At 42.1% G+C, this 20,733-nt stretch overlaps 1 long non-coding RNA gene across 1 annotated transcript; it reads right to left on the bottom strand.

The window, feature by feature from the left end:
* Positions 1-12,941: 12,941 nt before the first annotated feature.
* Positions 12,942-15,056, bottom strand: LOC143747059 (uncharacterized). The gene is made up of 5 exons (XR_013206655.1): positions 14,969-15,056; positions 14,642-14,700; positions 14,429-14,470; positions 13,857-13,888; positions 12,942-13,742 (listed from the first exon to the last, which is right to left on the bottom strand). It is a non-coding gene; the product is annotated as an uncharacterized LOC143747059 (long non-coding RNA).
* Positions 15,057-20,733: the final 5,677 nt, after the last annotated feature.

Genomic DNA, 20,733 nt, shown 5'->3' with positions numbered 1-20,733 from the left:
TTGTGGTACCATCTCAAAGAGGCACAAAATCTCTTTCTCAGACCTTTACCATGACTGTTCCCTGTTGGTGGAATGATCTGCCTAACTCAACCAGAGCTTCTGTCACATGCCTGTCCTGTCTTGTGTTGCACATGGGTGTTTTGTTATTGTGGGCCATGTGCTCTTGTCCTTGTCTGATCCCTCCCCCTCGTTACCTGATTATTGTTTAAGTTCTTCCACCTGTCCCCTCTTGATTTGTTCCCTTCTTAAGTCTCCTCTTGTTTGCAGTCTTTGTCGGATCGTTGTCTAATGTTTTGTATACGTCTCCTGTTTTCCCGTGACCTCCGGTATGTTTGATTTTGAAGTTGTTGTTTTGTTTTATATTATGTTTTTCCCCCTTGTGATTTTACTTTATGTTTCTTTTATTAAATAAATCACTATTCTTTTGCAATTGAGTCCTCACCTAGTTTTCTTTAGTTGTCACGTGACATAACGATCCGACCCAAATGAGGACTCAGCGGAGAAGAGCAGAGCCCGTTCTAGAGTCGGAGCCGGAGCCAGTGCCCGTTCTAGAGCCGGAGCCGGAGCCAGTGTCTGTTCCAGAGCCGGAGCCAGTGTCTGTTCCAGAGCCGGAGCCAGTGTCTGTTCCAGAGCCGGAGCCAGTGTCTGCTGTTCCAGAGCCGGAGGCAGAGCCAGTGCTTGTTCCAGAGCCGGAGGCAGAGCCAAGGTCTGTTCCAGAGCTGGAGCCAATGTCTGTTCCAGAGCCAGCGCCTGTTCCAGTGCCAGAGCCAGTGTTTGTTTCTGTGTTTGTGTTTGTTCTTGTGACTGTTACAGTTCTTGTGTCTGTTCCTGAGCCGGTGTCTGTTGTTCCTGAGCCGGAGGCAGAGCCTAGGTCTGTTCCAGAGCTGGAGCCAATGTCTGTTCCAGAGCCAGCGCCTGTTCCAGCGCCAGAGCCAGTGTTTGTTTCTGTGTTTGTGTTTGTTCTTGTGACTGTTACAGTTCTTGTGTCTGTTCCTGAGCCGGTGTCTGCTGTACCTGAGCCGGTGTCTGCTGTACCTGAGCCGGTGTCTGCTGTACCTGAGCCGGTGTCTGCTGTACCTGAGCCGGTGTCTGCTGTACCTGAGCCGGTGTCTGCTGTACCTGAGCCGGTGTCTGCTGTACCTGAGCCGGTGTCTGCTGTTCCTGAGCCGGTGTCTGCTGTTCCTGAGCCGGTGTCTGCTGTTCCTGAGCCGGTGTCTGCTGTTCCTGAGCCGGTGTCTGCTGTTCCTGAGCCGGTGTCTGCTGTTCCTGAGCCGGTGTCTGCTGTTCCTGAGCCGGTGTCTGCTGTTCCTGAGCCGGTGTCTGCTGTTCCTGAGCCGGTGTCTGCTGTTCCTGAGCCTGAGCCACCGTCGTGGCCGCCCGATTGGGGGTCTTCACCGCCCTGGCCGCCCGATGGGTCGTCTGGTTCGCCCTGGCCGCCCGATGGGTCGTCTGGTTCGCCCTGGCCGCCCGATGGGTCGTCTGGTTCGCCCTGGCCGCCCGATGGGTCGTCTGCTTCGCCCTGGCCGCCCGATGGGTCGTCTGCTTCGCCCTGGCCGCCCGATGGGTCGTCTGCTTCGCCCTGGCCGCCCGATGGACTGTCTGCTTCGCCCTGGCCGCCCGATGGACTGTCTGCTTCGCCCTGGCCGCCCGATGGACTGTGTGCTTCGCCCTGGCCCCCCAGGACTAAGCGTTCTGTCCCTCCCGTCCCGCCCTGGTCTGTCCCTCCCGTCCCGCCCTGGTCTGTCCCTCCCGTCCCGCCCTGGTCTGTCTCTCCCGTCCCGCCCTGGTCTGTCCCTCCCGTCCCGCCCTGGTCTGTCCCTCCCGTCCCGCCCTGGTCTGTCCCTCCCTGGTCTGTCCCTCCCCTCCCGCCCTGGTCTGGTCTGTCCCTCCCGTCCCGCCCTGGTCTGTCCCTCCCGTCCCGCCCTGGTCTGTCCCTCCCGTCCCGCCCTGGTCTGTCCCTCCCGTCCCGCCCTGGTCTGTCCCTCCCGTCCCGCCCTGGTCTGTCCCTCCCGTCCCGCCCTGGTCTGTCCCTCCTGTCCCTCCCGTCCCGCCCTGGTGTTTCCCTCCCGTCCCGCCCTGCCCTGGTCTTATGGAGCGTCTGGTAGCCGCTCCGTAGGGAGGGGGTAATGTCACATGCCTGTCCTGTCTTGTGTTGCACATGGGTGTTTTGTTATTGTGGGCCATGTGCTCTTGTCCTTGTCTGATCCCTCCCCCTCGTTACCTGATTATTGTTTGAGTCCCCCCAGGACTAAGCGTTCTGTCCCTCCCGTCCCGCCCTGGTCTGTCCCTCCCGTCCCGCCCTGGTCTGTCCCTCCCGTCCCGCCCTGGTCTGTCTCTCCCGTCCCGCCCTGGTCTGTCCCTCCCGTCCCGCCCTGGTCTGTCCCTCCCTGGTCTGTCCCTCCCCTCCCGCCCTGGTCTGGTCTGTCCCTCCCGTCCCGCCCTGGTCTGTCCCTCCCGTCCCGCCCTGGTCTGTCCCTCCCGTCCCGCCCTGGTCTGTCCCTCCCGTCCCGCCCTGGTCTGTCCCTCCCGTCCCGCCCTGGTCTGTCCCTCCTGTCCCTCCCGTCCCGCCCTGGTGTTTCCCTCCCGTCCCGCCCTGCCCTGGTCTTATGGAGCGTCTGGTAGCCGCTCCGTAGGGAGGGGGTAATGTCACATGCCTGTCCTGTCTTGTGTTGCACATGGGTGTTTTGTTATTGTGGGCCATGTGCTCTTGTCCTTGTCTGATCCCTCCCCCTCGTTACCTGATTATTGTTTGAGTTCTTCCACCTGTCCCCTCTTGATTTGTTCCCTTCTTAAGTCTCCTCTTGTTTGCAGTCTTTGTCGGATCGTTGTCTAATGTTTTGTATACGTCTCCTGTTTTCCCGTGACCTCCGGTATGTTTGATTTTGAAGTTGTTGTTTTGTTTTATATTATGTTTTTCCCCCTTGTGGGTTTTTGTTTTACTTTATGTTTCTTTTATTAAATAAATCACTATTCTTTTGCAATTGAGTCCTCACCTAGTTTTCTTTAGTTGTCACGTGACAGCTTCTGAGTCAGTAGCCACTTTCAAGAAACTGCTGAAGACGTATCTTTTTCGACAGCACTTGATTCAGTAGTACTAACACTTTCTCTTCACTTTCTCTTCTCTTCTATTCTATAAAAAAAAAAGCACTAAAGTTAAACTGAGAGGGGTTATAGCACTTGCGTATTGTTGTCCTACTGTTAGTTTAACTGCTTCTATTGTTTCTCATTTGTAAGTCGCTTTGGATAAAAGCGTCTGCTAAATGAATAAATGTAAATGTAAATGTAAGTGCGCTGAACTCTCTTGGAATCTCATATGGTCCGTTGTTTCCAGGAAAAGCACAAACACGAACCATTTTCTTCTCGTCAATATGTACACGTAGCCTACTGTTCACTCACCTTATCACAACTTCTGGCTCGTTCACATCTCACCAGCGCACTTGGCAAGGCGTTCATGACCCTTTACATATCACAATACAGCACCCGCTACTATGTAATGCCTAACTCCATATTAATAGCCTGTTTAATACTCAGCTGCAAAATACCTACTGGGTACACTTACCTATTAAATAACAACCTGTATGATATTAAAATGTAAAATACCTGCTGCTACACTTACTACTTTTATGATGGGCTGTAGAATTGACAGCTGTAAAATACTTACCTGTATTCCTACCTGTGGGTTGTTGGCCTGTAGAATAGTTACTTGAGATATACCTACTATATACTGTACTTACCTGTTGAGTAGTGCTGTGCGGTATACCGGTTCATACCGAAAACCGGTGTATATTTTTGTTATGATATAAATTTTTAATATACCGCCATACCGATGCATTAAATTACACAACGTTCGGAATGAACGTTACGCTGCGCTGAGCGACACTGTTTCAGACGGACCCTTTACAATGTTGCACTTCTAAGCAGCGACTGCGAGGGGAGGGTAAACAGCAGTGCTCTGGTGTTACGTTACAGTGAAGATGGATGCTGCAGAACTATGGCATTATTTTCCTTTTGAATGTTCTAGGAACATTCAAAACGTCCAGTTTTTTAGACGTTGTATTAACGTTATTTCTTGGTTATAAGAACATCATTCAAACGTCATTAGAACGTTCAATTCTCCTGTTATATAAACGTTGTATTAACGTTATTTCCTGGTTATAAGAACGTTATTAGAAAGTTAAGAAATAACAATTTTAGGTTATACTGGGCGCTATTCTATTCTACAATTTTCACTAATGACAGTAAAATAGACCATCCTAAGTCAATTTACTGAAGTAATTCCTCTCTCAACGAGTAGAAAATGCTTTGAACACCTGATTAGGCATGAAAAAAAAACCTCATAAACCGGAAAACCGGCATAATTTTGAAAAAAAAAAACGTGATATAAATTTTTGATCAAACTGCCCATCACTACTGTTGAGTAATCACCTGTAATATACACTCATTGGCCTTTTCATTAGGTACACCTGTGCAATATAATTCAATCCATTACAAAAACTATGATATAAATTCTACATCTATAAAGTTGATATATTTTCAGTTTTTGTTGACATTGTCAGAAAGCTTAAAATTCTATGTTTATTATTGAGGTCATAGTGGGTGAAAATTATGTATTAGGGTGCATTATATTGGATGGGTTTCCTAATATTTTGTCCACTGCATTAACATACAAGAAAGGGGCAACATATTAGGAACACCATTCAATATAATTCACCCCACTATGCCACCACCACGTATTACAATCTCAGTAATAAATATAAAGTAGAATTATCACCTTAATGACAATGTCAACAAAAACTGAAAATGTATAAAATTCATAAACGTAGAATTTAAAAGAGAGCTGTTGTATTGGGTTGAATTGGGTTACACACGTGCACCTGATGTTGACCAACCTGCAGTTGTTGTGTTTCTTCAAGTTAACCCAACTGTTGCACCCTCTGTGTCTTTCAGGAGGAGTCAGATGAGCTAGGCATCACTGACACTCCTGTTGCTCTTGTCACACTAGTCACAGAGGACACTGCAGATCCAGTTCATTCCAGTCCTGCAAGCATTTCTATTGTTGTGGAAGACGATGTTGTGATGAGTGATATCCCTAACTTGGCTGATGCATTTGCATTATTGTTTGGTTTAATGTATGCATTGCATTTGGACTATCCCAAGAAACTCATTCACACTTTTACATTCATCCAGAAAATCCTAATGGGTCTTGATGTTGGTAAACCACTTAAACCCTGCCTACTGAGTGTCAAAAATGACCTGTTAATGAAAGAGTAGGCTAACTTAAGAGTTGTGTTTACAAGAAAATACACATGTATTTTCTTGTCTGCATGTTGATGTGTTTTGGGGGTTCCCAGTATGGTAACTTAATAGTATGTTGTTGAACACCATGTTAGTCAAAGCGTTTGAAACTGTTTACATTTGGTGGATTATGTCTTGCCCACCAAAGCTAATGTACAGTAGTTGCGGTTGTTTATACTTATCGGCTGTACACCAACTTGGTGCTCTGAATCCTAAAGTGATGTGAGATGTCACATGTGCCTTTTTTATATTTTGTTTTTATAGGTTTTTACCAACAGGATAGACTTGATGTCTTGATTTTGTGTTTTGATAAGTTTATTATTTTATTTATTTACTTCTTATATATATATATATATATATATATATATATATATATTTGCACTTTGATGGTCATGGCTGTTATGAATGCTGTTTTAAGAAATCAGGCCATACTTTTTTCATATTAAGCACTTTAAGATGCTCAGTTCCAGATCTTCTTCCTGTTTGATATGTAGAGATACATATGCACACACACACACAGACAAATGCACAACCATACACTAAATGAGTTTAACAAGATGTTATTTATATTTGTAGTTAGAGCAGAGGTGTTTAATTGTGCTGTCTATTGGCGCTTTTCCACTACACAGTACCAGCTCGGCTCGGCTCGACTCGACTCGCCTTTGTTTGGTTTTCCACTGTGTAAAAGTTGTACCTTGTAGGATTACAAATTTATTTAAATGTTTAATTTAGATTTCCAATACAATAGTATTTTATATTGAGAAAGTTTAGAAATGATGAGACCAGGAAATCTCTGCAAACGGTAGTGGTTCCCAGCGGGATATTCCTGACTGTCCCATCTCAGTACGAGAAGGCTAGGGTTTTCCTGTTCTCGTTGTTTACCGGGTGAAGAGTCATGCTGAGCAAGTTTGAACACCTGTTATTTTATTACTGAGACCATTTGTCTCATCTCAGTACGAGAAGTCTGTCTTTCCTGTTCTCGTTGTCTCAGCTCATTTACATCACAATGTAATCCCTCCCCCTTGAAATGTATATATAAACTCAATGTATACTGCCTTAGTTAGACTTCACTTGACTTGGGTCCGGAGCAGACTACAGCAAATAAAGAATCCTGCTTAAATAAGTCTCCTGGTTTTCGCTTCTGAGTTTTTCTACACTGAAGAAGGAAGAAGTTTACAACAGATGGTGCCGTGACCCGGATGGAGAAACTGAAACTCAACAAAGAATGAACTTTTGAAACTTTAAAGCTCAAAGATCTCAACAAAGATCTGACTTTCCATTTCCAGACTGAATCTTTTGAATCCAGAAAGATCTCAACAAAGCTGCCTGAGTTCGAGAACTGAATCTCAACAAAGATCTCAACAAAGCTGACTGTGTTCCAGAACTGAATCTCAACAAAGATCTCAACAAAGCTAACTGAGTTCCAGAACCAAGCTCAACAAAGATCTCTGACTGAGTTTCCAGACGGAATTTTTTCCATACAACAATAATTTGGTGAGTTTCACTCCATTCAAAGAACCGTTGAAAAACCAGTAAAAATTATCCTCTGTGCCGTCAGAGAAAGAGTTATCAGACAGCTGTAGTGTTTGATTACCTAAAGTTATCCTTTAAAAGTTGTCTTTTAAAGATAAAAATATATCCTCTGTTCAGGCAGGGACGTTTTTAACATCACATGTTAAAAAGATATCCTCTGTGTCAGGCAGGGAAGATTAGTATTATTTTGCTAATTATTTGTTTTGTTGTTTGTTACCTTGTGGTGTTACCCTCTAAAAAAATTATTTTAGAGAAGAGAGTTTGATCCTCTGAATAGTCAGGGAAGTTGTTGGTATCCTCTGTGCAGACAGGGAAGATTTTAGCATTCAAGTTAAAATATTGTTAGCCTCTGTGCAAGCCGAGAAGAGGTAGTCTTACAGGCTAGTTATTTTGGTTACCCTTTTAAAAGTTTTTCTTTTAGAGAGGAAAGTTTGATCCTCTGTTTCAGGCAGGGAAGAGTTAGCAATACATGCTAGTAATTTTGTTTTATCCTCTAAAAAGTTAGGAAGGTGAAAGATCCTTTCCGTTTCTTTCAGGGAAGATTAGCGTAACGTGCTAATATTTTGTGTTTCATCCTCTGTTTCTGGCAGGGAAATTAAATGTAATGTGTTGGTAACAAGGAAGTTTAACAATAGTTGATTTGTGTTAACAAGCGTACCCTCTGTAATCAGAGAAGTTTAGTGTTTGTTTGTGTGGTAACAAAGAAATCCACAAAATGATTAGGAAAAGTGCTAGACTAATCTCCACAACTAAAAAAGGTGGTCTTGCTAATCCTTTGTGGTCAGATAGCGAATTTAAAACACTGTTAGGAGAACAGATGGATCTAATAGTCACTGAAAAAGTTAGACAAGAACTAACACAGAAATATGAGATTCATCCAGATAAGATTTGGTCTATTGAAGAATGCAAGAAGGTGTTAGGTGCATGTATCAGAAAGAAAAACATGAAAGGCATAATCTATTGCCATAGGGAATTTAGCTTATCCATTGCACAAGAACAATCTAGGTGTATAGCTAAATTAAAAGAACAGAACAAACAAATGCACACTAAGGTGGGCCATAACAAGGCCTCAACCAAATGTGACTCAGAAGACCAACAGTCAGATGAAACTTATCCTGACTTACAAGCATTTTTTGAAACAGATGTAGACATCCCATCAGTAACTGATAAGCCTGTAGATTCAGTAAAGGTTTGTGTTGCAAGAAGATCTCAGGGAATTGAGGGAACTGAAAGTGTTCCTCCCAAATGTTCTGTTGTCCAAAACCAAACTGTTGCCAAAGCACTCGGACCTAGAGACATAGAAAGACTATCCCAAAGCTTACCTTCAGTACGCACTGATGTTTCTGAATTTAGAAGGGCATTGATCAGTAAAATGCGTCTTTACGACATGTCGTTGGCAGAAGTCACACAGCTGATGTCACAAATTCTAACTGAATCTGAATTCAACAGTTTTGAGTCTGCTGTTACTTCTGAACTACAACATGCCAGAAAAGATGAATTGAGAGAGGGAGTTCTGAAAGCGTTGAAGAACATTGTTGGACCTAAAATTGACTGGTCGAAGATCACTAGTTGTTTACAGAAGAAGGGTGAAACTGTTAGTGAGTACACTCAAAGATTTTGCCAGTCAGCAGCAGCATACAGTGGTATAGCTGGCACTTCAGAGAAGGTGCTAGAAGATAATGGTCCCCTAGTTCGCACATGGTTTGATGGTCTGTTGTCAGAACATAGAAAAGCATTGCCTTTCTTAGACTTAACATGGTCCACTAGAACCATACAAAACAACTTAGACAGTTTGGCTGTATGAGAAAGAGACTCTGATGTCAAGGAAAGAGTAAAAATTGCAACAGCATCCTTTAAGGTCAACACAGAGAATCAACAGAAACGCAAATGTCCTAAGAGAGAGGGCAGTAGTTGTTATTATTGTGGTAAACATGGACATTGGGGAAAAGAGTGTAGGAAAAACAAAAAGAACTTTAAACAAGTTAACAATGTTACTCAGCTCCTACTCAGTCTGCTGGCTGCTCTGAAGCAGCCCCTCCCCTCGTCATTAAGCTCGTTGGGCAGCTGTTTTAGTTGTTAACCAGTTGGGCTGTGAGTGCTTTATTTCCCCACTAACTTGCAACAGAGATAAAATACTTCTTTTTTTGTTTAATAGAACAAAAGGAAAGTGACTATCTCAGTTTTTTCCTTTGGGGGACACTGGTTAAAGTAGACTCACAGCCTTAAATGTTATTTTACAGCACAGGCCTTTCATCATTAATAGTGTTAGGTCAGACTGTAAACGTAAAAAAAGCCCTCATGCAGGGTCCACAATAATGCCAAATATTGTTTTACAGCGTGCACCTGTCACAAATCCGTCCTCATGTATGATGTCTGCTATGACTGAAGTTTTGTTAGAGGATGAAGGAGAAATTACTCACGACTGTGTTACGCTTACATATACACCTATGAGTGAAGTAAAAGAAAAAGGTAACAGACGAGCAGGTTATGCAGTAACGTCCACCACGGAAGTGTTAGCTTCAGGACGTCTTCCAGATAATTTTTCAGCTCAAGCTGCAGAACTAGTAGCCCTAACAAGAGCATGCATGCTAGCTTCAGGATCAGTTGCTAATATCTACACAGATTCCAGATATGCTTTTGGGGTAATTCATGATTTTGGTGTCATTTGGCAAACCAGACAGTTTCTAACTTCTGCTGGATCCCCCATTAAGCATGCTGAATTAGTGAAAGATCTAATGTTTTCCATGAAACTTCCAAAGAAATTAGCAGTGATCAAAGTGAAAGCACATCTCACAACTAATACTACAGAAGCTAAAGGTAATGCTCTTGCTGATATGGCAGCTAAACAGTCTTGTTTCTATGCAACTGTACAAGTGTGTTCAGGTAGTGCAGCACAGAAGAAAATGATGCCCCCTGAATCAATTATTGATCTGTACAAAGACGTTTCCTCCATTAGAACCAAAGTGACATGGGCCACATCAAGTGATGTTGATTACAGCAGCTGCAGTATTGTGTCAGGGAAGAAAAACCTAGACTCATGTGTCACACTGTAAGGTTGTTCCTGCACCAACAGGGATAGGTTAGGACACAGAACCAGTGAGGAGCCCCGGGAAGAACCGAATGCAATAGGCTTCGGGGTTAACCCTGGGGTGAAGACTTCCCTCATAGGCCCTATCCTAGTCCATCCTTACCTCACTGTTCTTTAGGTGTCAAAGGAATTAAGAAATAGGGAGAGATGTTTGAACAAATACTGCTCTCCTGTCTTTTGTTTTCTTTCTTACTCTGTGCAGATACCACTGATGACTTCCCGAGACCCATACGCACTGACCTCGTCATCTGCGTATGAAGCCACAAGAAAACCTCAAGAAACAACTTGACCCTCTTCCGAGCCAACTATCACAAAAGGATAAAGAAAAGAAAAAGAAAAAAATACACAACGCAGAGACTCACATACGAAACCTTCAGTCATCCATCAACATGATCAAGATTGTCGTACCAGTAACATCACAGACACTCTCGCTTCGCACAAGATAATGATCTTACAGAACAGAGTGGCCTTAGATTACATTCTAGCAACGGAAGGAGCCTGCACCATCATCGGACCTGAGTGCTGCACCGGGTTTTAATGGATCCAACAGAGAACTTGAACAAAATCCAACAAGACATTCTTGATCTTTCAGCAAAATTACACCAGATGACTGAAGTAAATTTTTCATGGTTCGGAAACTTGATTGGGAAACCCTGGCTGTGGATAAAAGAAATAGCAATTCTGCTGTTATTTCTTCTAATAGCGTACTATCTATGCGTCCACAGTATCAAGTGTTTCATTCAACAAATGACTCACGCCCCTCACAAAGAAATGACAGTCCCAAACAGAAAAGACTATTACCCTTAAGAACTTCACGGACCCTAAATTTGCATGTTTGTTTCTGTGTCAGCATGCAATTGCAGAAACAGCAACACAGAAGCATGAGCCTGTAATGATCACAAGTTACAAGAATTTAACTTTTAAGTGTCTAAATTTGTATTTTGTGAGAGTTATTTAGAACTCTCAAAGGGGGAAATGTAGGATTACAAATTTATTTAAATGTTTAATTTAGATTTCCAATACAATAGTATTTTATATTGAGAAAGTTTAGAAATGATGAGACCAGGAAATCTCTGCAAACGGTAGGGGTTCTCAGCGGGATATTCCTGACTGTCCCATCTCAGTACGAGAAGGCTAGGCTTTTCCTGTTCTCGTTGTTTACCGGGGGAAGAGTCATGCTGAGCAAGTTTGAACACCTGTTATTTTATTACTGAGACCATTTGTCTCATCTCAGTACGAGAAGTCTATGCCTTTTCCTGTTCTCGTTGTCTTAGCTCATTTACATCACAATGTAATCCCTCCCCCTTGAAATGTATATATGAACTCAATGTATACTGCCTTAGTTAGACTTCACTTGACTTGGGTCCGGAGCAGACTACAGCAAATAAAGAATCCTGCTTAAATAAGTCTCCTGGTTTTCGCTTCTGAGTTTTTCTACACTGAAGAAGGAAGAAGTTTACAACAACCTGTACCTGCTTTCGGGTACTTTTTTTCGTACCACCTCCGGCGAGGTTCTAAGCGAGCTAAGGCGATACTAAAATGTGACATGAAAACAATGCCGACTGCTGATTGGTCAGAGAGAATCGTCACTATTCACCGCGTCATCATTGCACGCGCCAGATGGAGTATCCAGAATAACCCCGCCTTTTTTAAATAGTTTAGCCAGAGATAGTTACTAAACTTACTACTATTATTATGGCAACTCGGAAGAATACGCCGTGGTCAAACGAGGAGGTGCAGACATTCCTTTGTTTGGTTGCCGAAGAGAGGATCCAGCGAGAGCTTGATGGGGCAACGAGGAACGAAAGTCGTCGCTATGACGACCGGGTACTATTTGTGGCGATACTTTCTGCAATGGAAAACGGAACGAAAAGCGAGCCGAGTCGAGGCGAGCCAAGGCGAGTCGAGTCGAGCTGGTACTGGTAATGGAAAAGCGCCATATGTAGGTTTTAATTTCCAACTAAATACTTCACCAGGTAATTTCACTGGTTAAAACACTTACAGCTATTGGGTAGCTGGTGAAACTAGTATGTGACTTGAGCCACTTAGCGCATCATGGCACATGGTTAGACACCTCTGAGCTAGAACAGAGTTTTAAAAAATGACTGTTGTTGATGGTCTGACATTTTTGTATAAAACAATTTTAAGACTGAATAAAAAAAAAGATGTACAGATGAAGTTATTTTTTGTAGCTTTAACTTGTATATTTCATTAGCTTGTGGGATATACAGTAGGCCTATATTTTATGAGTTAGTAGATTTCTATTTATTTAAGTACCAAAATAATTAAGTATGGAGAAACTAAATATGTTAGAGTGTTAAACAATATTTTTAAGCATGGTGCACTTAAAAAAATTAAAAATAAAATGTAAATGTTTAAGTTTGATCAGATTATAACTTACTTAAAAAAATGACTATATAACTTACTTAAAAAAATTAAGTTAGTTACCTCAAAAGTTATTACGTAATCAGTTTCTGCAAAGGTTTTGAGTACTATGAACTTATTGGGGTTTACAGTGCACCCAGTACACTGAACAGAGTTTATGGATTTTCCTTGAGGTGCCTAATGGATTTGCATTTTCAAGGTCATCAATGTACAAAATCAGTGGCAGTGACAGCTCTGAAGAAGACAACAAATTATTCTCTTGGAAATATGAACCATCTTGATGGCTCATGTAATAGCCTTTTTCTGAGCTCTTGATTTTCCTTGATTCTGTCAAGGATGTCCGTATGTTTGAACATTTTCTGGATCATCTGGAGCATGGGGACATAAACCACTGTGCATCCAGGCTCTAATACATACTGGACTGGCATTACCACAGGGAAGTTTATCTCAATAAATGTTTTTCTTCGTTTAGTTGAGGAAAACTCCTCACCGTTAGCTGTGGCACTGACAAAAATATTTGTGTCCATAACAGCATTCACCAAATCATTCACCATTGCTTCAGTAGGAGAGACATGATGCCTCTGTAGTATCTCTTGTATAGTATCTTTGACAAGAGGTTGAGACAGGGAAAATATCTGAGTCAGGTGATCAACTATTTCCTGAGATGCCATGTCAGAAACATGAAGAACAGTTTGCATCTTCAAGAACAAGGAGGACAAATTATGGTGTAACTGGGCCCTTAACTGGCTGGTGTCACACCAACTGTCAGACTCAGGAAAAGCAGGTGTGCCTGCATGGTGACACTGAGCAGGATCCTCGTCCTCAATAACAGCAGTGTTTATGAATGGTGCACTATCATTCTCTGTTGATACAATGTCATCACAAAAGTTTAAACTGCCTTCATGTGTCCTACTTTTGTGTGCATTAAATGATGAATAGACATTTGTGCGGTAGTTGCAGTCCTTAAATGGGCATGGCACATTCTCATGTTTTTTTAAATGTCCCCTTAAATGACTGAACAGTGTCACCTCTGAGAAAGGCTGTTTGAAGTGACACAATGGACAATTAAAAAGTGTATGTCTTACTTGTGCTCTTTCACCTGCACCAGTTCTGCATGTGTCTTTGTGGACACGTGATAAATGAATTTTTAATGCATTAAATGACGGAAATGTACAAATACAAGAGTTCTGGAGACATGGCAAAGGGCTAACTCTTGAATAATGACTATGCTCTAAACGGTAGTGCCTAAATAAATGGGCCAGGGTGTCTGAGGTGACAGCACACAACTTGCACTTCCACTCCATTGAATCATTTGACCACTAAAATTCCTTATGCTTCAGACTCTCTACTTATAAACTTAAAATAGTTAATATTCCTAAATGTGAAATGTGTGATTACCACAGAAAGGTCAGACTTGTTCAATATTTGGAGTAAGTTGGTCCTGTGGGCACAGATAAAACAATCAATATGAAACCAGCCAAATTATGCAATCAACCTTTTTACAAATTAATGATACAAAATATTATACAAAATTTCAAGTGTTAATGTAACTTACCGATTAAGTTGCTCTCTGGTGACAATGTAGGTCTGCACATGCACACAAAAACAGACAGCAAGATATTTATTTTTTAAGAGACTTTTGATTGATTTACTCAACGACCGAAAAAGCAAAAATAATTGGCAAAGACTGAGTTTTATAGATACTATTAAAACAATCAAAGTCTTCAGTGTCCATGCATTCACTGCTGACTGCCTAAAATAACTGATCTAGACCAGGGCTGACCCTCCAACCAGTGATGCACTTTATGACCAAGAGTGCAAATAACAAATGTTATCAGATTTCAAAATACAGGTGGGACATTATCTGTTTTATATTATCTGCTTTGATATTATGAAATCACACGGAGTGTGTCTGCTTCTGTTCTTCCTACACTTTTAAATGATTTGTCTGACAACACAGAAACCATGTTGTTCCACTTCAGAGGGTGGCTAACAAATTATTGTATAATATTCACAAATATTAGCTCAAGAGATGGTGTAAGGCCAGCTTTATATGCTAATGAATTAGGCTCCAAATAAAAGAAATGGTGAAAAATAAGTTACAGCCTAAATTAACATTTGAGTCACCTTGATTTTGGGGGATGCTCACTGCACTTCTTCCACTTCAACCTATAATGAAAAGACGTTTATAAAGGTTTAATGAAAACTTGCAGAGTTCATTCTGTAACTATTATGTCCATAACCTCAACTCTGTTTGAGTAAAAGTTACAGCTAACGTTAGCGACTAAGTTAGCTCATTTGGCAGCATGCAAGTTAGGAATAACATCACATTGAACTTACCAGAGCAGGGCGCTTAACACAAACAGCAACACACTCAAAAACGGAAGGACTAACGCTTCCTGGAAAGAGTTATTGACTAACGTTAACATTATTGCCTTGACACGACATTAACAGTACACAGGATATTATCTGTCACTAGCAGGCGGACTGACGGTAATCGCGCTTTCGGCGCTTAAAAAATGTGCGCGGCCCCGTGAGGCTTCGCGGTTGCAACTTATATATTAAAAATAGCCTTGTCTAACAGTCAAATATTACGTGTTGCAAATATTATTTGATATTCTTACAATGTTACAAAAAACAAAGTATTTTTGAAGTGTTTTGGTTTACTTTCAAGTTGTTTCATGCTTGATACCTGTTGATACCACGTTGCTCGCGAGGGTAGCCATCTTGGATAGATTTTTCAAGTGACGTCAGTCAGGGCCGCACGTCATATCATGTGATCAACAGTACACTTAAAAATAGTGAGTGAACCAGCGGTGTTCACTCAGAAATGCTGAGGCACACAAACATAAACATAGATATTTGTTCATAGACATTAATAGTTTAAAGGTGGACTAACTCAGCAAGAGATTTTAACTGTAGTGACCTCAGTTTTTATAAGCTAGTAGTACTGTTCGGGCTTACAGTGTATTTCCCTCCCAATGAAGGTATCTAAGTACATTATTATGTCATTCTTGCTCCTGTTTGAGAGAAGGGACACTTGGGGTCTTTTCATGGAGGCTTATTTTTCCTGGATAGCATCATACAGGGCCAATGGTTAGCACTTGAGCTTGACTCATCTCCTCTTGACTCACCTCCTCTGCCATATAGAAGATGATATCAATCAAACGTGTCAGGATTTCCCTGTTCCTTTGTCTTTCTCTCTCTTGTTTCTTTCCCCTGAATATCTGATGTATCAAACACAGCTTGTGGAGCTTTTTGGAGTATATATTTCATCTCACCATACTCATCATATGGGCCTCTGTGCTGGCATTCTCTTTAATTTTTCCAATGGCACTCCTCCATGTATCTAAGCCTACTGTCTTCTAGGCTGTTTTGTTCTTGAATTTTTCTTCTCTTAGAAAAATGTGACAGCTAAAGCAGTACATGGCATCATTTTTGGGTGAATACTCCAACCATGGGCGATCCGTGTACCATCTCTTCAGGAAATACCGTCTGTGTTATATGTCATAACAGGCTGGCAAGGTCCGACTTTCTCACACATTTCAATATGTCTGTCACTATAATTAATATTATATGTCTGCATGTGGTCAGGATCTGTAGGACAATTCAAAACCACTAGTTTTGCAATTACATCCTCTTTATTTGCAGCAGTTCCATGCTGACTTATGGAGGTAACTCCCCTGCAGAAAATGAAAATCACATTTTTAAATGGTCACAAATGGTCAAAATCACAAATGGTCTCAATCACATTTTCCTGATCTATACTAGCAGTTCTATAATGGCTTTCTTCTCTTGCATCTCCTTTTGGTAACTCTCTTGTAGTAGCTCCTGTATCTTGTTCACCAGCAAATTCTTGCACATCATCTATCGCTTCCCTTTCTAAATCTGAATTACTACTTCATTCCTTTTCTTCTGCCCTGCTACAAACTGGCCTGATCCATGAAGTGAGTGAGCTGCTAACCTTGGCTGCCTGCTGTCACTCCCTCTCCTTTTGCTAATTTTTGCAGCAGCGCTGAGACTGTCATAGTTACGTCTCCTGAGTCAAGAATCAGTTCTTGGCCTCAAGATTTTGTAGTCCCTCATTTTCATTTTCTGATGAAATCTAACTTCAGAAAGCTGACACGGAGTTCAGCAACAGTGGAATGCTACTTATTCCACCACCAAAACGAAGATTGGACATTCTTACAGGCATGGCTGAGTAGATCTTTAGGTATGCAGCATGATAGTCAGCTTGATCAGGCAGCTGAAGCCTGGATAAATGCCCACTCTGAGGGAAAAAGGAACTCACACTGGCCATGAAGGATGGAAACATTACCTAAAGATTAAGAGGACTAATTTTCGCTCTAAACGTGGCAAGATAGACCATTTACGCAAAAAACGGAAATACGTCAAGGAAGCGTAAACCCATTTCTGGAGTAGGCTTTGTTGATGGAGAAATGCCAGTTTTCGACTAGTCTGACTTGTCTTCAGAAGTTCACCAGCGCCGATGTGGTAAAGAGTGTGAAGATTCGTCCACTAAAGGGAACAAACTGGACAAGGGATATACAGTGTAAATTCTTCCACAAAGAGTTTATCCACAATTACCGTGGTAAGTAAAGAAGACATTGCTATAGCTAGCGTAGCCATATCACCGGTTATAATTATGTTAACTGTAAAGTAAGTAATGGTAAATCTTAGGTATTGTGAATTTGTAATATAAGGTGTAACACATCACAGTGAATATGTCGTGTGTATGTTTAAGTGAGATGGCATGAGATAACATAACAACCAGTAAATTTAGTGAAGCTGTACAATGTAAATGTGAAATGTTACTGACACGGTGTTGTGACTTAACGTTAACATTACAAACTAAATTTGTGTATTTCCAAGTGTGATAACACGTAATGTTTTCCTGTTGCATGCGGTTATAGTATAAAATATACTCCAGGGACAGGTTGTAGTGAGAGGTAGATGCTTCAGGTCAATGAGGAAGAGCGAGGAGCCTCACAAACTGGAGGTTTGATAATAGACAGAATGCCGGTTGGCAAAAGTTCAAAAAGTTGCCCGTTCTTGCGTGTTCATTCTGCAGTTGCAGCACTTTCTTCACTTACCATTTCTTTACTGAAAGTTATAGTTTCATGTTATTATGAACATTGATGTAACAGCAGTATGACTTCAGTGTAACCTATTTAATTTGCTATTGTGTCTGGATATCACTGAAGGCAGAAAGTGCCAACCTGAAAGGTTTCTCTTGCAGTTGTGCGGCTGGTAAAGGATTCTGAAATCACATAGTTACCATCCTGTAGCAGACCGCACATATTTCACAGCTGGGTCTGCAAGCTGTTCTACCTGGCATACAAGGCATTGGTGATTAATTTGTTACTGTTTGATTGTTGCTTTGTGAGAGTAAGTTAAGTTTTTTTATGTTATGACTTATATAATTATGGTTACCCCAGAATAAACCAATGAATAAAATGTAAATGTAAATTTAGTTAAGCATTCACGTCTAAATTTTCTTTGTGACCAATAATCTTGGGTATCTCTTTGCTCTTTTGTCTAGGACCACTGCCAGATCCATATATGATGGCATCTGGAAGCAAATTAAGCCAGGTGCAGCCCCAGCCTCTCATGGCTGTTGTATTGAATCGGGTTTCTGAGATGGAGCTGACACCATCTAGATTTGGGTCTGTCCCTCGTGGATCCCCCATGTCCTATCACTGTCCACCCAAGAAGTCCAGTGACCTCATCCTACACCACATGGCTCCAGAATTTCTGTCCCTTCCTATGATGCAGCGCACTTTTCCCAGGTTGCATTTCATCCTGACCTTACATCAGTTATGTTATGTTATGTTATGACTCGCGTCCCGAGATAACAGCAGAAAAGCAAAAAGGGAAAATAATTAGCGTAGCTGCTGTTCATAATGATTTCCATAACACGGGCGTAAATGATAAAAAACATGAAGACAGTGATTCTTGCGTCCCAGAGTCACCCCCCTCCGTCCCCCACTCAACTCAGCCCTGCTTACTGACCTCTACAACCCTCCTGCTGCTGAGACCTGTCCAGCGAGATAGCAAAAGAAACCCAGCAGCAGTCCAAATGTCCTGCGTGGACACAGCTACGATGACCAAGGCTGACGGTTAGTCGTTTTTGGGATGCTTGTTGTTGTAGGGCTTGTCGTGCAGAGCAGGAGTCTGCAGCTATTCAGATGATCAGAGGCTCCACAAAGCAAACAGCTGCAATGAAGCGTTGTCTGCTGGTGGAGCCTGAAGTGCTGGCAACCTATGCTGAACTGATGCGAGTTAATTTGCAACCAGCAGCATTCGTCATTCACCCTACGCACCACATCTCGGGGCCGGGCCAGTCCAGACGGTCGGGTGTATGTCCCTTCAGAGTCGCCTCCTTTTGGCCTGGTTGAGGTGAAGAGCAGCACAAAAAATGATCCGTCTCAGGTTGGTCACCTCAAGGTGCAGGAACACCACTCCAGTCTGAGGCATTCACATAAGTACTACTGTCAGGTTCAGGGCCAACTGGCAATTACAGGACTGACATGGTGTTAATTTGTTACAATACCCTTTCAAATTTAACTGTGGAAAGAATTTGGCGTGATGACTCATAGCGGAAATGAAAGAAATTAGATTTATATTATTATGGCACATACATGAATGCATACCTTGAATTCCACGAATCTTGTCTTTACCAATCAGTTTTGCCTTCTGACTTACTGTTGATGAACTGTAATGTTATTTTTTACTGTAAATGATTGATGTTATTTATTAAATAAGTTGTTATTAATCAGTTGATCTTACACATACCAAAAAAATTAAAGGATGCATCGTTTTGACCAAAATTGTTTTAATTGTTCATCTAATGTTTTAATGAAATCAAAGACACATTTCAACAGAAAAAGAATTAAGAATATAACAATTATATTTAATTTGATGTTTAAGAATATGTGGGAACACTAAATTATTTACATGATATTTACACATTGTTACATACTGCCCGTGCCGGCCTATGCAACAGAGAGGGGAGACCACGCGGATTATTTGATTTCAAATAATATATGTATTAAAGACAAAGAATGAGCAACATAAAATAAAGTCAGTATAAATGTAGCTACAACTTGAAACGAAAACAAAAGCGATCAGGGTATGTGAAGTGTCATGCAAAAAGAAACAAAAATCAGCAAAACGGTGCAGGAGAGAAGGAGAAGCGGTCCCCCCTTTTCAACCAAGTCTGGAAAGCTTTTAACACCCAGGATACTGGAAGCAACCACACGCGGTCCTGGAGCAATCATCTGCAACACACCACACCTGCTCCTCTCACCTATAGGGGAGACGTAATGAACAGCAAACCGCAAAGGAGGAGGAGCTGACTTGTCCGAGACCGTCACAACATTATTTACTTACAAACCATTAATTCATTCACTCTTCAAAACATAAAGTTCCTTGATAATTTGCTAAAACACAGCAGTTAAGCCAGATCTGATTCACACTGCCAATCAGTGTGAGCGGCACGGGAGAGTCCCAGATGTGAAAGGACTTTACCCTACCGATCACTCTCTCCACTATAATTCTGAGTTGGGCAATGGCTTGGGTTTGTTCAGTTTCCTCCTTGCTGAATTGAGCTGAACGCTTAAAGGTGGAATGATGAGCTTAGCTCCAACGTCAGCAAGAAGGTCTTGAATGAGGAACCCTTTGTCCGCCATGATATCATCTCCTGGCTCCAGCAAGGGAAGGACTCCACTCATCCTGGTGATCTCCTTATCTGAGATGCAACCGGTGTACAGGGGTGAGACGGAATTCACCAAACAATTGGGAGCAACTCCAATCAGCCCTTTCAATGTCGTCCTGTTTTTGTAGTTTGAAAATGTTTCTGACTGTAAGGTCAGGGATGAGGCTGTCTCCAGGGCAATTTCTGTGCAGTCCAGTATCACTCTGACATTGGGACAGTACCTCTGGAATTTAAGGGGCATAGTGGACTTAACCTTTCCCCTGCTTATTCAGATGGGAAGTGAACTCAGCATCATAAAAAGATAACTGGCCCAGGTGATGGTAACCCGGCTGACCCTGGTAAGGCTCACATTAAACATGTCAGCAATGAGCTGCTCCTTCAAGCCAACAACAACCCGCAACCCGGAGTACATCAAGAACTCGTCTATTAATGGTATGATGTGTGGTGGGCTGGGATCTTGGCAGCCTTTCTCACCTGCCCTCTTTGCTTTGGTACAGTACACCAGTCTAAGGCCAGATGGTGCAATCGACTCCCAACAATTTTTTTTGTAAAAACCCCCTAGGATGGAAATTTGGTGTAAAAACAAATTTTGTCGTCCGATGAACAGTATTGGCTGAAGAGAGTAGGGGTCGGAAGGTCAGTGTTTTGCAACATGGCTTCTAAGTCATGGATGTAATATAAAGGCTCATCCAGAGCACCTGTAAAGAAAAAGAAA

The sequence above is a fragment of the Siphateles boraxobius genome, unplaced genomic scaffold (assembly GCF_051911475.1).
Source record: "Siphateles boraxobius isolate OS27281-9 unplaced genomic scaffold, OSU_SipBor_1 100, whole genome shotgun sequence".
Lineage (NCBI taxonomy): Eukaryota > Metazoa > Chordata > Actinopteri > Cypriniformes > Leuciscidae > Siphateles > Siphateles boraxobius.
This window is presented reverse-complemented; position numbering and strand designations above follow the sequence as displayed.